Source organism: Megalops cyprinoides, chromosome 20, assembly GCF_013368585.1.
Source record: "Megalops cyprinoides isolate fMegCyp1 chromosome 20, fMegCyp1.pri, whole genome shotgun sequence".
NCBI lineage: Eukaryota > Metazoa > Chordata > Actinopteri > Elopiformes > Megalopidae > Megalops > Megalops cyprinoides.
The window spans coordinates 1,378,746-1,397,071 of NC_050602.1; the positions used below are offsets into that span (position 1 = coordinate 1,378,746).

General features: G+C 41.3%; 1 pseudogene; it reads left to right on the top strand.

Moving 5' to 3' along the window:
* Positions 1-1,513: 1,513 nt before the first annotated feature.
* LOC118796025 lies at positions 1,514-3,020 on the top strand (annotated as a pseudogene).
* Positions 3,021-18,326: the final 15,306 nt, after the last annotated feature.

Here is an 18,326-nt window from a genome sequence, read left to right on the forward strand (position 1 = left end):
TCACTAAGCTATGTGCTTTCTCCATATCCCTGTTCACTTCTCCCTCCAAGCGATACAACCACCACAGTCGCAACCCGACCAACCTGGTCCATCCCACTCTGTCCTCTTTGGAGGTACTCTCAGTGGCGGGTGGATTCTGAAACTGCCATTGGTCATTGGTCCAGAAAGCAGATTTCATCACTGCCTACGCTGATCCCAACTCCCTTCAGTTCCTGGCTCTCACGGAGACCTGGATATCTCCTACCAACACTGCCACCCCTGCTGCCCTGTCCTCATCCTACTCCTTCACACACACACACACCATGGTCCCCACCAGGCAGAGGAGGGGGCACAGGCCTGCTAGTATCTCCATCTTGGAGATACTGCCTTGTACCCCTCCAGAGCGTCTCCATCACCTCTTTTGAATACCACGCAATAACTGTCTCTCATCCTGTCAAACTCACCATTGTCATTCTGTATTGACCCCCAGGTCCACTTGGTCTCTTCATCAATGAACTCGACACCCCCCTCCGCTCCCTCCCAGACACCCCGCTGATCCTACTGGGTGACTTCAATGTCCAACCTGAGAGCCCTGTGACGGCTAGCGTGCTCTCACTCCTGCACTCCTTCTCCCTCACCTCCTGCAACCCACAAAGCTAGCAACCAGCTCGACCTCTTCCGGGGCGGGGGACGGCCGCTGACCCAGTGCTTCACGTCGGTGGTTTGTTTGTTCGTTTTAACTTTGTCGAGAACGTATGTACTAACCTTGTAACGATAACTGAACAAGCGGACCTTGTGCTCACAAAGAACTGCACCACGGCCCACTTCACAGTGACTCCCCTCCATGTATCCAATCACTATTTTGTATCTTTCTGTCTCTCCCTCCCTGCCACACTCAACTCCTTTGACATCCCCACTACCACCTTCAGGAGGAACCTCCACTCCCTTTCATATTCCTTTCACCTCCACTGTTCTCTCCACCCTCCATCCCCTCACCTCCTTCTCAAACATGCCTCCTAATGCTGCTACAACTGTTTTTAACACTGTGTCAATCCCTAGATGCTCTCTGTCCCCTTATCTCCAGGACATCATGGCCCCTTACGTTGCCCTCCTCCCCATGGCTGACTGACTCCCTCCTGTCCGATAGAGCTGTGCTGCGGGCCGCCAAAGAGGAAGTGGAGAAAATCCAGATCCTCTGATGATCTAGCGTCCTACCACTCCCTGCTGACAGCATTTACGACTGCTACAACAACAGCTAAGTCCCTATTTTTCCAAAACAAAATCAATGCTAACATCACTAACCCCCGCAATCTCTTCTCTACCTTTTCCACTCTCCTCTCCCCTCCTCCCACTTCCCCTTCTCTTCTCTCTGCAGAAGACTTTAAGGTCCACTTCGAGAAGAAGGTGTCTAACATCCAGCACTCCTTCACTCGTCCATCTACCACCTCATCCACGGGAAAGGCATCCAGTCACCACCTGTCCGCTTTCTCTACACTCAGCGACGCAGAAGTTCTTCAAGTCATCACAGCTCACCATGCTACAACCTGCCCTCTCGACCCCATTCCTTCCACCCTCCTCCAGTCTGTATCTGGTGAGATCGCCCCATATCGCTCCTCCATCATCAACTCATCTCTAACCACTGGTCTTGTTCCCACAGATCTTAAAAATGCTCTGGTTACCCCCCTACTAAAAAATCCCACCGCTGACCCATCTGATATGAACAATTACCGTCCAGTATCCTATCCCTCCTGCCATTTGTATCCAAATCCCTGGAATGTGCTGTTCTTAACCAACTGTCTCCCTTTCTCCTCCAGCACAACCTCCTCGATCCCCTACCAGTCCGGGTTCAGACCCGGGCACTCGACTGAAACGGCACTCCTGGCGGTGACAGAGGCCCTCCACACAGCTAGAGCCTCCGACCTCTGTCCTCGGTCCTAATCCTGCTGAACCTCTCCGCTGTGTTTGATACAGTAAACCACCAGCTGCTCATCGCCAAGCTCTCGGAGATTAGCATCTCTGGGACCGCCCTTTCTTGGTTCAGGTCCTACCTGACCAGTAGATCTTCCCAGGTCTACTGGAAAGGCTCCACCTCCACACCCACTCCCCTCACTACAGGTGTCCCCCAGGGCTCTGAATTGGGACCCCTCCACTTCTCCATCTACACCAACTCACTTGGTTCAGTCAATAACTCGCATGGTTTCTCCTATCACTGCTATCTCCTATCAACTATTCTTCTCTTTTCCCCCCTCCACCCTCAGGTCAACGAAAAGATCTCTGCTTGCCTGGCCGACATCTCCAGATGGATGGCCTCCAACCACCTCAAGCTTAACCTGGACAAGACTGATCTGTTGTTCATCCCAGCCAGGACCTCCTCTCCAAGAGCTCTCAGTTACTGTCAACGGTACCACAGTAACTTCCTCCACTTCTGTGAAGAGTCTGGGTGTCACCCTCAACAACAGGCTGGACTTCACCGACTACATCTCACAGACAACACGCTCCTGTCGATTCCTCCTCTTCAACATCAGGAGGATTCGCCATTTTTTGAACACCTACTCCACCCAGCTGCTTGTCCAGGCCACCGTGCTTTCCCGCTTGGACTACTGCAACACCCTCCTCACAGGCCTCCCAGCCTGCACCATTCAGCCGCTGCAGCTAATTCAAAACGCAGCTGCTAGGCTGATCTACAACCTCCCAAAGTTCTCCTGCATCACCCCATTGCTGAGATCGTCGCTCCACTGGCTCCTGATCGCAGCCAGGATCCACTTTAAAACCTTGACTCTCACCTTTTCTGCTGCAAAAAAGACTGCCCCGACCTACCTCCAGGATCTCATCCAAACATACGCACATGCTCAACAACTCCGCTCTGCTACATCCGGATGCCTCGCTCCTCCCACCATCAGAACGAAAGGCCCATGCTCCTCACAATGTTGTTTTTCCGTCATCGCTCCCCAATGGTGGAATGAACTCCCCACCCCCCCCTGAGAACAACCCCTTCAATCTAACCCTTCAGACGTGGTCTGAAGAAACACCTCTTCAGACTCTACCTGGACTGACACCCTTGCCATTTTGACCTTGTAAGTCTAAGATTCTTGGTACGTACTTGTAGCTCTCTCTCTTACCTTGTATTTGTAGCAGGTTTTTGCCTAGGTAGCACAGTGGTACTTTATTGTCCCAATGATTGTGTTTCATATATGTACCCCAAGATCAGATTAGCTCTGTCTCGCTACACTGACCTTGTGCTCAGCCTCAGCACTATCTGCTTTGTATGACATGTACACATCTTGCCCTTGTGCCTATGCCTGTTTGCCCACTATATGCACTTTTGTACGTCGCTTTGGATAAAAGCGTCTGCTGAATGAATAATCGGGTAATAATCGGATCTTGGTGCGTTCACACCTGTACTTAGCACTGTCCACTTGTGATCGGATCACCAAAGACGCATGTTAATACCAGCTGTGAACAGGGGCACAGTCCATATGTTGTCAGGTGCCTCCTGTTCCCACCTTACAAATGTGAATCAAGTTTCATTATGAAACTCTTGATTGCAGCTGTACTGAGAGCAAAACATGTATCCTACTGATAATGGTGCCTTGAAGGGACAAAGATAATAAATTTACATGGAAGGGTACTTTGTTGAATTTCAGCTACTGATGTATATTTTGATTATTTGATATGGTAGTATTGTTCAGATATCCCTACAGAAAAGAACCGCAAGACAAGTATAGTGCTGCTACACGTGAATACCCAACCGAGCTTTTATTACATTTTCATACTTCAGAGTTGATAATAATCATTTACTACTTGCTGTAGGGGGTATAGGCAAGAGCAATTCAAAGAAGTGGGCCTGCAGAGTTTGTCTCAGCAGGGTGTAAGCCTCAGGATGACATGGAGCATTATCTACAAGTTTCTATCAACTCCCTTTAAGTTGCAGGGTAAAATGCATATGGATCAAAGTTGGAGACCAACTAATCTTGCCGCAGTCTTGCTTCAGTCTTACAGAGGTTCATGAGCTCAGCTTTTCTCAGGTTACATTTGTAATCAACACTTATGCGGTATTCACAATGGGTAAACCCATGATGAAATTGAAATTACAAATGAGCCACAAATGTCATGCTCTAAACATTGTTACAGTCTCCATATGATTTCAAAACTATTATCATTATCAGAACCATGTAATCAAGACTTTACTGGGCAGATGTGTAACATGATCATGTCTGTAATACATGATACAGTGAAGCTGTTCGATGCGTACAGCCTGTGACCAGCTGAACGGTTGCTGGTTTGATTCCCCACTGTGGCACTGTTGATGTACCCTTGGGCAAGGTACTTAACCCACAATTGCCTCAAATACCCAGCTGTAAAAATGAATAAAACTGTAACCCATGTAAGCCTGGATAAGAGCATCTGCTAAATGATAGTAATGCAATGCACAGATGCATTACATCTACTTTTTTTTTTTTTTTTTTACTTTTATTGCATGTTTATTCTGTCCTGCAAATTGCAGCCTGCTCCCTTCACCGACAGAAAAACCTCAGTCACCCTGATTCAATTAACTTCTTGTCTCAAACCACAGGCTGAATGTGAGACAGGCACCTCCTAAGCATATGAAGATCCCCAGTGTATGGTATGTTACAGTCTGTCAGGAGGGATCTAGCCAATTCCTCGTATGATTATTGGCCATGTATAATTGCAATGGAACTTGGCTTGTCAGGCAGTGTGATGGCGATCCCGCTTCAGTGGTCCCATTGGATTTTCAGAATGTGGTTGCCATTATGTGTTGAAGATGTTACCAGGGGCATAGATTACCTCCTGCTTAAGAGAGCACCAATTTAACAATGCTTGTTCAAAAAAAAAGTGAATAGAAACCACGGTTTACATAATACCAACACACATGCAGTAATGCTTGACAGCACAGGGAAACAACATCACTGAGTTTTTTAAAAAATAATTTGAGATTTTAGATTTTATTATGCATTTAATTATTGTGATCATCATCATGATTATCTCATATAGGTAAAATGTGTGTACATTTCATTCCACATCTGTATTCCAAAGAAAAAAGAAACTTTTCCAGAACTTGGCTGGGGTAAAGCTTAATAAATCATATCAAAGACTAGTCAATTACATTAATTTAAAAGGTAAAAGATTCCAGCACATGGCCCCCCACTGGCAGAAACTGCTTTGAAGAGAATCAAACAGACATCTTGCTTTGGAGCACAGATATATACATCACATACAGTCCTCTATAAGACAACTTTGAAAAATGTTTTCCTTATCAAAATTCAACACACATAAAACAGCCACACACAGATGGCATTTCAGTTCTTATAAATCCACATGGAATTGCTACTGCCAGGCATAAAAACAAGGAAAAGAGCAAGGAATACTGAGATGTCATTTGATAATGACTGCATTTTTGATGAATTCAGTCCTTTAATGGATTTATAATTAATGCTTGTAAGTCCCTGATGACATTGGGGCCTTATAAAAGGCAATGCTCTGTAACCACGAAGTAATTTCAGACAGTTTTAGGATCAGTGGAGGTTAAAACCAAAAGGTGAAAAAAGGTCTGTTTGCATTGCATGGCTGATTCTGAACATCCTGTGCAGGACTGTCTCTCTCTCGTCTCTCTCTGACCCAGAACGTGTTGTTTATCTGGAGCAGGGGTCTCCAACACGTCGCTCACAAGCTACCGGTAGCTCGCTGCCTGTTTTTGAGTAGCTCGCCAAAAGGTTCAAAGATTATATACAAAAAAATCTGACAACAAATAAATGCACCCTGGTAACCTCTTCTCATTTGAATCCAATCAAATACAGAAATGTGCCACCTCCCTCCAACTAGGGCTGTGCAATATGATGATATATATCGTGTGACGATAGAAAGACATCTATCGTTTCATATCATGCTCTATTGTTATTTTATGCATTAATATTTTATATTTTGTTACATGCTTAACCCTTTCGCACGTAACTTATTTTTATGCTATGGTAGCGCGTGTTACATTACATGGTTTGTTATGTTTTCATTAGCGTTATTAAGCTTCTCATAGTTTTCAGTTAGCATTTGCTGTTTTTTAAACGTTAAATCGCCCTTTCCTCAAAGCTAAAATTAGCTAGAATTTTTCCAATATAGTTTTTTAATTGCACCGGTTTTAGCATACGCGCTAAATATATATGCAATAGTTCCTCTAGTGTTCAACACAAGGAAAAGGAGATGGATCAAAACGTAGTAACTCTCACTCGTGCCGGTGTCATCATGGAATGAACGCAACGGTGAAGCAACCTCTATTTATATGCCTGTGGAGAAGCTAACTGATGCTTCTCCACTGTCCCTTCGTTCCTAAAATAAACGGAGGGAGATCGCTACGCATAGCGAGTGTGCTCAGGGATACGATAGGTGCCTCACTAGTTGCTAGCCGGTTTCCTACAGCACAGTAGTTTGGTACCATATAATGCGGTTCCGAATGATTTCCAGGTGTAGTTTTCAGTCCGTTAACGATAACTGGAGGAGTATCGTTTATCATATTTAGTTATAGTACTTGTTACGTTTTGTTTAGTTTTGCAGTTTAAGTAGTTACCATGTACATGGGTTGTTTGTGTTCTCTCGCTCTCTCTCTCTTTCCGGTCTCAGTGCGTGGAGGAAGCCGGCTGCTCAGGGAAGGAGGTGGTCAGAGGAAGCGCGCACTGACTACATCCCTTTTCTGAGATTTCGCCATAGATTTCGCGCAAACTTCAAGGAAGGTTCATCGTAGGAGGGGGGGGGATATTGGTAGTTTTGTTATATTATTATATGTAATGTTTTATTGTTATTTTGTTGTGATTGTCATTTTGAATATAATGTTACCTTTTTTGTTTTGTTAAACTGTTTTTTTTGTAAAACTGGAATACAATTTATCAAGTTTCTAAATATAGGTCTATTAGGACTCCCCTGTTCAGTGGGTGCTCGAGTTTATATATAGTCAGCATGAGAGACAGAATGGGTGAGTGAGCTGGTGTCTGCGGAGGACAGCATGGTGCAGCTGGTTAATTTGAGTTAATTTTGTTTAAGTTATTAACTTGGTTTTTTGTTCGTCTATTAGAATTTTGTTTTGTTATCTTGTCTGCTGTCCGTATATGAGGAACATTGGTGGCTGCCAGTTTGTCTAAAGTAAAAAATAAAAAACTTTCCCTGGGAATCCTGAGACCTGCTTGATTACTGCTGAGCTGGTGTGGCCACTTAGTGTCCTGGAGACTCAGGTTGTTGCCTAGGTCTCACAATGCCAAATGAACGGCAATATAATGGAGAGAAATCACAGCGGTAGAATGGGAGGGAGATAAAGTTTTCATAACAAAGTGATAAAGATGATCTGTATTTCTTAAGATTATTGGTTAAAGCACAGTGTTTATGTCGATGCAAAAGGTTGCTTGATTAAATATATTTTGAAGAAAGAATATGCGTAATGAACTCTCTTCACTAGTCAAGCAACTGAATTGAAGGAAATAGCCTGTTAGCTAATTCATTTTTCCAATGCCATTAACTTCCTGGCACACAGAGCATACGGTCTCTCCGAAATCCACCGCAAAAGTTCAATTTTTTCAACGCACTCGAAGGCAAATTCTGGGCCTAAAAAAACGGAAGGAGTTTTCCCAAACACATCGGAGATCACGGAGGTTCCCATAGGAATGAATGGACTTCCGATTGACTCGCATACGTATACAGAGCTATATGGAAACGAGGCGTAAATTGAAAATTTGCACAAAGGTTCTAAATAAAAGAAGAAAAATAATCAAATATGAGTAAGTGCCTTTTATTTGTCGAGTATATAATTCAAAATGTACTAGAAATAGGCCTTTCCATGTGGTCATTTTATATGAACTATTTATTCATTGAATTTACAGAAAATGCGCTATATCATGATATTTATCGTTATCGAGATATGAAATGACCTATATCGGGATATGAGATTTTGGTCATATCGCACAGCCCTACCTCCAACATAAAATGATATCAGCTGGCAATCAAATAAGTTAGGCTACTGTCAAGTTTGCCAACACATTGTCATGTCAGTTACCCTGTAGGCTAGCTACTGAGGTAGCTACTGAGCTAAAGCAAGGATTTCAGTGGTGCTAGCGAGCCAGTTATAAAATAGCCAGATTTATGATGAACAAAGAAAGTGGCCAGGCCAAAAAAAAACATGCTATTTCCATGAGGAATGGGAAAGCGAGTTTTTTTTTTTTTCCCACGAATGTGAAGGACAAGTGTGTGTGCCTCATCTGTGGTACCAGCATTTCAGTTGGTAAAAGATGCAACGTTCAGCACCACTTCAGGGACATTGTAAAGCTCTTAACATGAAACGTGGCTTAATGTGCCAAAACAGCGATCAATGATCACCAAATTTCTCAGACATGTCTTGTCATAAACACTTTCACCTGTCAAAAAATCAAAATCAAAATCCTACGAGTATGGATGTTATCTTACATTAAGTGTTTTCCTCTCCACTGACGCCCATTATAAGGAAAAGGCTAAACGTAGCTTAATGTTCCAAAATAGCATCCAATGATCACCAAATTTGTCTGACATCTCACGTCATAAACATGTAATAATGTTTTCTATGACTCTGATGTGAATTTAAGATGTTTTGATATATTATGTGTGCTGCTGTCTGCTGTGGTGGAATGAATCCATTGATAAAGAGGGAATTAGGGCTGCACCATTTTGGGTGAACAGAGATTGACACTTTTTTGAATTTGCGATTGAACTGGTGCATTGTCAGCCACATCTGGCTTGAATGATGAATCCATTTGACTGAAAATGGTTGTGCTCTTCCTGATGGTCATTACTGAGAGAAGAAGCTCTCTCATGTTCCATCATCATGCGGTCTATGATGCTTTGTAAATATCATTCATTTCTTGATCACAGGGTCTTGAATGCAGAGGAAATCAGCTGAAATACTGATACTATTACTATTACTAATTACTATTGCTGTAGATCAAAACCCGCAGCCACACCCATAGGCAAGTGCCCACTTCACATTGCTTTAGCATACAGAAAACACTCGAAATCTATTTCAGGATTTGTATCCTATGGATCATTAACTCTTAATCTTTTCTCTGTCAATGATTATATTTATGATGTACTTATGGTAACATGTTTTCACTGCAGCCTACAGTACATCTTTTAAAATTACCTAAGCATAATGGGGTCAGTCATAACACATTACCCACTAACTTCTCGACTAACTTTCTCTACGTAGCAGGGGCAGTCGATTCTAGATTAATGAACTCCAAATTCTAATTGGCCTGATACACATCACTACTTCTAAACTCACACAGGATTGGTTACAACATGAAGTTTTCTGTGCGTACAAATTCCAGCAGGAAACATACATTATTACAAAACTAAAGAAAAAAAGGGATTGTGGTAATTGTAGTCATTTTCAGTATACACAGTAGATGGTATTAATATCAATTAACATATTATTAATATTGGAAAGGCATTACTAAAATAAATCCTTTTTTAAAGGGCCTTACATGTGTTTTGTTCGTCCTGACTCAGATGATGCAGCTGTCAGTGGCTGCCATTATTTGATCTGGTGTGACACATTACATCCAGAAATCCAGCAAATTCTGATAACCTTGCACATGCAGAAGGCATGCCACTGGGAAATCAGGGTGAGGAAGAGTCATCATTAAACTGACAGATAAAGAGGTGCAGCTGTGTGACAGGATTTCACTCCACTGCAGATAGAAAGCACTAAGTCAATTAGGGCCTGCAGAAGAGACAACTGAAAGCCTCAAAAAGATGTAAGACTTAAAATATTCTCTTTGAGGCCACAAAAGCACCCCTGTGTTTTACACCAAAATACTAAAAAAAAGGCTTCTACTCTCAGGCACCAAACTCCCTTTGGAGCCACTGTCACTTCACTGGAGGAAAAAATGCTATGACAAATACTTTTTGGATTTTTTTGTTTTGACTGGGGATTTGGTGAATATGTAGATTTCCGCATCAAGTCATTCATGTCGAATCTCCCATCCTACTTTCCATCCAATAATTGAATTAAAGGCAGGTGGACACGTGGGCTGATCTTGATTGACTGTATCCACAATACATGTCTTTTTACCTGTTAAAACCAAGACTCTGCTGCTCCACATTGTATTTGGGGAAAAAGCAGTTCTTCAGCCACCAACTCCACCCACCTGCTGATGTCTGGTCCCTGATAGCATTAACACATTAACTTTCTAACATCAATCTAGACACAGGCAATATAATACTATTCTACACATACTGTACAGCATACTGAAATATATAAGCATTCCCCAGAAGGCAAGACAATTACAAAACTTTTATGCAGAACAAGAAGAGTTCAAACCACTGAATGATTTCATGACAGAATTTACAAGATTGACATTGATAAACCAATGTTTCATGTTGGAATGCAATCGCTTCTAACAGATTAGTTAGTCTTTCATGCCCATGAATTTAATGCTTAATCCCACCCAGTATCAAGCCTTTTCTTTTCATAATTTTTTTTTTTATTTGTAGGAATAGAATCTCAAATTCACCCCAGAACAGATGCGCTGGGGTTCTCTTCCTAGAGACAGAAATCAAGAAAGATGGCAACACACAGTCCACCACCAGAGTGCTTGCAAACATACCAGGCCAGTCAAACAGTTCTTTCATTGCAGACATCTTTGCATTGACAGGCTTCAGTACAGAGGAGAGATTCCTGCAGAGATTCTACAGCCAACATGTCGTCTCAATGTCAAAAGAGCCCATGGAAAAGAGCTCTACATTCCCATAGGAACGCCCCCTTACAGCCTCACATCAAACACAAGTCTAATTGTTTGTTTGGTTTTTTAAGCATCAAAGATCCCCTTTGCTTATAGCATAAATAGTATAAAAAGGTTCCACTTCCATACTCGCTTGATAGATGCATGTAGATACAGGACAGGGCTCAGGAAAAAAAAGCCTTGATCGCTATGAAGTACACAGGAACAGGAACATACCACCAGCTTTGTGTATTTACACAAATGAACTGGATGAAAGATAGACTCCACCCCCAGCCCAGGTATTCACTCTGTCTATAAAAATGACAGAATACATGGGTGATGGGACAGCAAGGTTTTATGAACCCTAAAATGGGCAGACTCAGTCAGGACATGTCAGGCATTACTGTTCACTCCCTGAATAGGATCAATGCTATGCTTTGTTCAGACTGCAGGCTATAATGCTCAACTCCGCACGATTGCTCAGATCCTATTTTTTGTCTGACCTCTCCAAATTCATGTTTGATAGTGGTCCATATCCAATACCTGAAATGTCTCGCATGTGTGTACAAACAACAACAAAAGACGTCATGTCTATCTAGTCACACAGAATTATAATGAGGAGGGTATTCTGTTACTTGCAGAATGATGTAAAAATCACTTGGGTTTGCAATAAAATGTGCAATTTTAGCATCCACACATGGGTTGCACGGCTAGATACCCAATTTATATCCAGTTTATTTTCCATATTCATGTGGTCCAAATCAGAATTGAAAAGATATAGCTTCATGGTTTTTTTTTTTTTTTGCTGTTCACACTGTTCTAAATACATCTGACTTGGTTCACATGAGGAAATGATTTTGAATTGGGACATTTTTAGCTGCAGTCTGAACCTTAGTGTTCCACAGTAGAGAGCTGGACCTCGATTACTTTATATCAGTGATTGATAGCACGATAGCCCCATAATGGGACTTGTGAAGCCCCGCCCTTTCATTGCTAGAATTCATCAATTTCAAACAGCAAGGAGATATTTCACCCAGAGAGATCTGGGGTGCCTCGAGTCTTGTTTTGTTTTTTTTTTTTTGTTTTATATCTTACATCATTGGACTGTATTTTTGACTTTTTTAACTACTTTCATCACCATCAAGTGTACTGTTACCTTTTAATCATCGCAAGAGAAAGAGAAATTAAATCTGCATCCATTTTGAGTAATTCACATTTATACAACCATGCTCAGGCATGCACAGAGCAATGTTCACATGGAACTCTTGTCTGTCAGAAATCTCTAAAGTGACAAGTGAAAAGGGTTTCAGAAAACAGCTCAGGTACCTTTCAGCACAATACCTCTCCTCATCTAATGTCACAACGACTTGAACATGCATTGTACATGATCAGTGTTATTTTCTTATTTATAGTTCCTTACGCTCCTTGCTTACGTGTTTTTGCTATTTTTATTAGCTTAGTGGTTTCATCTTTAGTAGTTTAATCTTTTCTGTTGCAACTGTTTTGTCTGTTATGCGTCATTTTGTCTATGTTTTGTGTGGACCCCAGGAAGAATAGCTGCTGTATTCACAATAGGTAATGGGGATCTTAATAAATGAATAAACTAATACACACTAATACACACTTGTTTACATTTCCTACTGCGCTTGAACAGACAGTCAAATGCTCTGTTCTGGGGTAACTCTCCTCTTTACAAAACCTTGTCAACATTGAGTATAATGCCACATAATAGGGCTGTCAAACAAGTCAATAACTCTTTCTCCTGTTAAAATATGCAATTTAAAAATGTAGCTCACTCTATAATTACATATGGCTGTGGGTTTTGGTATATGGGTAGTGGGACAGCTCAATAAAAAATAGCTTCAAAAGATGTAAGTCCTCAGTTATTGATGGTTATAGTGTCCTTAAAACAATAAGCAAACTTATTTTGCATAAATATTTTTAGAATAGCAATGTTTCTGTCAAACTCTTTAGGTGAGAGGCAATTCACTGGCTATCCACTGCAAATGTAGAAACCACAGAAGGATGTAAAGTAAAGTTACTTAAGTTACTTAATAGCTTATTATAACATAATAATGATAATGTGCTTGCCTGATCTGATTATTATTGTATTGCAGAAATGTTTGCATTGTCCCTCTTAACATCAGTCTCATAACATCATGTAACATTAATCATAGGGTGGCTCAGAATGTTTGCAGTAGCTGCCTAGAATGTTTCCCAGACCTGTTTGAACTGTTTAAAAACTATTTTTCAACATAACCAAAGACCCCAAAGCATCATTTGTTCCAGCAGTGTTGTAGCTTTGATATTCCTTTTCTTGGGCCTTTTCATTTTGTCCCCGTGCACCCCCCCTCCACCCATTAAGGTTAGGCCTTACTCCCACTTCAGTGGTTATACTAAACAAAGATATACATGTATAATGCAGAGCGTTTCCATGTCAGATAGTTACTTTAGACAATTCCATATCACCATAGAATGAGATTATCTGGGTAAATATGCATTTTACATTTTTGTAATTGTCCTGTCATTTTAATTCATATTGTGAATGATTTCCATGAATGAGTATAATGCCACATAATAGGGCTGTCAAACAAGTCAATAACTCTTTCTCCTGTTAAAATATGCAATTTAAAAATGTAGCTCACTCTATAATTACATATGGCTGTGGGTTTTAGCTTCAAAAGATGTAAGTCCTCAGTTATTGATGGTTATAGTGTCCTTAAAACAATAAGCAAACTAATAGTTCTCCATGTCCGCACAACCCCTCCATACCAAACAGGAAAAGATTTATCCTTACCTGATGCCTACAGTGTCACTTAAGGACTAAATTCCACTTACCCACAAGGCACAACATAAAATCTCCCATGATATCTGTATTACAGGTAGAATTATGTGATATGTAGTACATATCTTTATTTTATGACTGAAAGAAGCCCAAGGCTATTTCTCCAAAATGTAGCTCACCACACAGATTACAGATTATACAGATTCAGATACAGATTACCAGTAGACCACATTATCAGCAGATTACAAAAAGATTTAGTATCTGCTACATATCAATATCAAATGAACATTTTTAACACATCTCCAGAACAAGTTCATATGAATCTGAACATGAATCCCAGGGGAATTTGAGTGTTGAGTCTGACATGCAGTAATAAGTAGATGGTATTTATAAGGAGTTCCTTATCACTGCAACAGACTCAGCCTTCCACAGTGCCTCAGATAGAAAAAAAAAAAAAAAACATTAAGTGCCATTGATTATCGTTCCTGAATCCAGGGGGTGCAGACAGAATAGACTGGTGGAATTAACAATAATGCAACTTCTGCATTTCAACAAAACCCAGCTCTGGCAGGTTCATTTGGGCTTTTGAATAAATCATTGATTTTATTTCTCAGAAATCAATAAGCCATTTAATGCAAATCTTAACACTAGGGACAGTGTCCATTATCCCCGTCTTCTCTCTGGAAATGGAGCAAATACTTGACTACAGACAGTTACCAGCTTCACTGTTATAATATCTCTCTATACGCCTCATGGAGCAAAAATGTCATTAATCATGGGAAATAACCCTAAGCAGACTAGGGAATTTCTTAAAATGGATAAATTGTGTATGAGAGAGTGAGCCACAGTAATAACTGGTGATATTGTTGACCTTGTATATAAGTTGACCCTAGAGTTGAGTTTATGACGTGGATAGAATATGTCTTTAGCATAACCACATCCAGTAGTTTGCCCAAGCACAAAACTACAATATCACTAATGAAAATCACACTTTCCTTTTACCAATTAACTTGCTAATGTGGGCCATAACAAAGAGAAGCAGGGGAAAGGCATAAATATTTTTAGAATAGCAATGTTTCTGTCAAATTCTTTAGGTGAGAGGCAATTCACTGGCTATCCACTGCAAATGTAGAAACCACAGAAGGATGTAAAGTAAAGTTACTTAAGTTACTTAATAGCTTATTATAACATAATAATGATAATGTGCTTGCCTGATCTGATTATTATTGTATTGCAGAAATGTTTGCATTGTCCCTCTTTTTGTCTATTTTTGTAATTGTCCTGTCATTTTAATTCATATTGTGAATGATTTCCATGAATTCCTGTACTAATAAATCCAATGACACCGATAATCTTTCAATGAATTATATTAACACTAGAACAAACTGGTCTTCACAACCAGCTCATGTTTGTATTAATTTTTCACTAATAATATAAAAAACTCAGACAAAATGTCAGGTCTTATTCAGAGACAAGACATTAAGCACTGTGATTGAATGAGACCTGTTAAACACAGGACCAAGTTACAAGAAAACATTTAGGAAATATTAGGAATTTTAGGAAAATTTAGGAATAGTACATGCTCAGTAATTTTGCTCAAACTGCTTTGTGTAACTTGGCTTCATTTTTATGTGTAATTTTCATGGCATACATATTTTTTCAAATGATCACGCAGATTTATATTGTCAGGGCGCGAGCAAGGACTCAGATGCAGACCACAGGAGCGTCGGGTTTCCGGGGAATTTATTGATAACGCAGGCAAGAACGTAATCGGTGAACAAGTAGGGTCTAAACCAGAAAGGCAGTCCGAAGGCAAATTCAGGTACAGGTAACCGAAACAGGCAGGGTCAAACACTGGGCAGGCAGAAGTATTGGGCGAACAGGGCAGAGCGACAGGCAGGAATCAGGTCAATAACGGGCAGGCCAAACACGGAAAACAGCACAGAAGAGAAACGGCAGGGACGAAACAGGCGAAAATCACACTGCTACGAACAAGCAACAGGACAGGGACAAGCAGGGAAGATATAGGGCAGGGCTGACGAGGGGATGGGAAGCAGGTGTGTAGGCGGGTGGAGACCAGGCGGGGAGCAGGGCAGGGCCAGAACACAAGGAAAACAAAAGCACATGGACAGGGAAAAACAAAAACAGCACAGCTAGGGGGCGGGAGCACTGACATATATAGAATAAATAAGTCTACTTACTATGTGTGAGTATCTTACTGTTTCTGAATGCTGACAGTGTGTTTTTGTTGAGGTTTATTTTGGTACTGTATGGGATTGGTCAGAATGATACAGTGCACATGAATCTTGTAACAAAGGCAATAGAGACAGAGTGCATTTAGGCCACGCCCACACCGTGGAGGAAAACAACGCTGCACTTTCCATTGATTTGCATTGCACAGTTCTCTTTGTCTTAGAACTAAAATCGCAACCATGCCAAACAGCTGTTGTGTGGCAAATAAGATAACTAACCCTGATTTAAGCTTTTACAGGATTCCAAGACGCAAAACGGAGCCAAAAAGACATCATAGTTGTCTTAAAGCTATTAACAGACAGGAGGGCTCCCTAGCCACGGGGACCTTATGGGATCCCGATACTATTCACGTCTATGTGTGCAGCAGAGATTTTGTCATGTAGGTCAAAAAGTTAACTAGTCCTCTATCTAAGAAATTGTTGTTAAAAATGTGTATATGATTGACTCCAATTCCCCAGATATATTAGTTTAGCTAGCTAGCTACGGTAGCTTGCTCTAGGTTAGCTAGCTAGCTAGCTACCAAAGTACTCAATCTATGGTCAATCTTCATGTTTGCAAGGACTAAACGGCTTATCCTTATACCCGTTAGTCACTTTTAATAAACCCTTCTGGGAATTGCATGTGGAGAATAACATTGTAATCAGGGTTTGACATTAAGCTACCTTTGACATTTACTACCAGCCACTGTAGTTAGTGGATTTCCAAAGTTAACATTAGTCGCCAGCCATCATTTTCACCAGGCAAAGTCTTTATGCCTCAAGTGTAACTGCAATTTATATTTTATTTAGATTTGAGCATTTTAGCTTACATGACAATATGGCAAGTTCATACGACATTGATTTAGATTAATACAGAACGAGAGTAATGGTAGTGCTAATAATATGTAGCCTAATAGTAGGCTACAGACTTGAGCTGTTTGATCACAACGCTAGCTAATGTTAGCTATCTAGATGACAATATTGACCATCTTAGTCTACCTGGTGATTCGATCAGGTAATGGTACAAGTCAAAATAAATGATGACTGGCCACTCTGTGGGGTCATTTTTCCGCACTGAATTTTGGGATATAAAAGGGACACTGAGGGAGTCCAATCAGACTTATTTTCTCTACATATCTGGCCCTTTCTTTGGGCAGAAGGGTATTGAAATAGGCTGGTGTTGACATTTTATCTTAAGGCTGTTTCAAGACATGGTGTCCCGCAATTTCCCATTTACTCCCTTTCAACTTCCCAGAATGTTTTCCCCACGAGGGGCGTGGTTTTCCCTCCGATGCCGCATTGCTCCCTGTACTGTTGGTTCAAAAACCAGTTGTGTAGTTTTATATGTAGACATATTTCTGAACTATAGGCTTAAAGGATATCTCCACAATGTAGGTGTTCCATACCAAAGGACCTAAAGCATGTTTTGAAGGACACCTCAAGTTTACAATCAAAGCATGGGCATATTTCTTTAATGGCAGTGCAAAACACACTGTCTTTGCAATTAGCTAATGATCTGGTGACAAAACCACTTGCAGGTGGGTTCTGATGCAGCAGGTGGGTTCTGCTACTCCATCCATAGGTGCTGTGGAGCCACACTGGTGCAATGAGAAACCCCAGTGTGGCTGCAGCTCTGTGGTTTTGTGTAGTTCTCTGTAGCAAGCAGCCTTAATGGCAGCTCCGCTAAACTGGGGCTTAGCTAACTGTCTTTGAAGATGGTTCAACTGTGGCTTAATGGGGGTTGTGATGAAGCCTTAGTTTTTGTAAAAGTGTGCTTACTGTTGCAGAGCACACCGCTCCCGGTCAGATTTTTTACAGTGGATAACTAAAGAAGAGGGGTGTGGTTGACTGTATGTGCCAGTGCTGGGGTCAATTCCATTTCAGTTCAGTTTCAGTCAGTTCAGGGAATGAACTGAAATGCAATTTATGAGTTGAAAATCAAACATTATTTTCAATGAAGATTTTTAATTAATGACTTGATCCATTTTCAACTAAACACCAACTAAACATCTTCTCTTGCTGTTAAACATCCATTCATCTGCTCAGCAAAAGCAGGAGGTGGTGTTGTTCAGTGCGTCGCCTGTCACCTTTAAAGGATGCAGGCATTGACTGGAACAGCAACTAATGTCCACCTGCAGGGGGTCCCATTCTCACTGCCTATTTCTCCTGACATCTGTCACAGTAGGCTGCCTGCGTTGCAGACGTCATGCCTCCAGCTGTGCAGACACCAGGACTGACAGTGTCTCAAACCTATTGTGCCCCCGGGCAGGTCACAACACCTCATGTCCCAGGGAAGTTACAGCAGGATGCACTTTGGCGGGCCCTCTGCATGATCACCACAGCGTGCCTGTACTTCCAGTCATCAGCACGTATGTGCAACTCTCTGCTGTGGTCATTTCCTGGGGAACAAACTCCTCACATGAAGGGGAACACTGACAGGTGCCATTCAAATAATTAACAAAGTGCATGCACACATTGCATTACATTACATGCAGCCATTAAATTTAAACAAGCAACAGTGTCAGACCACATACACAATTCAGACTTCAAATATACTTTGCCCTGAGAAGTTAATTTTCCACA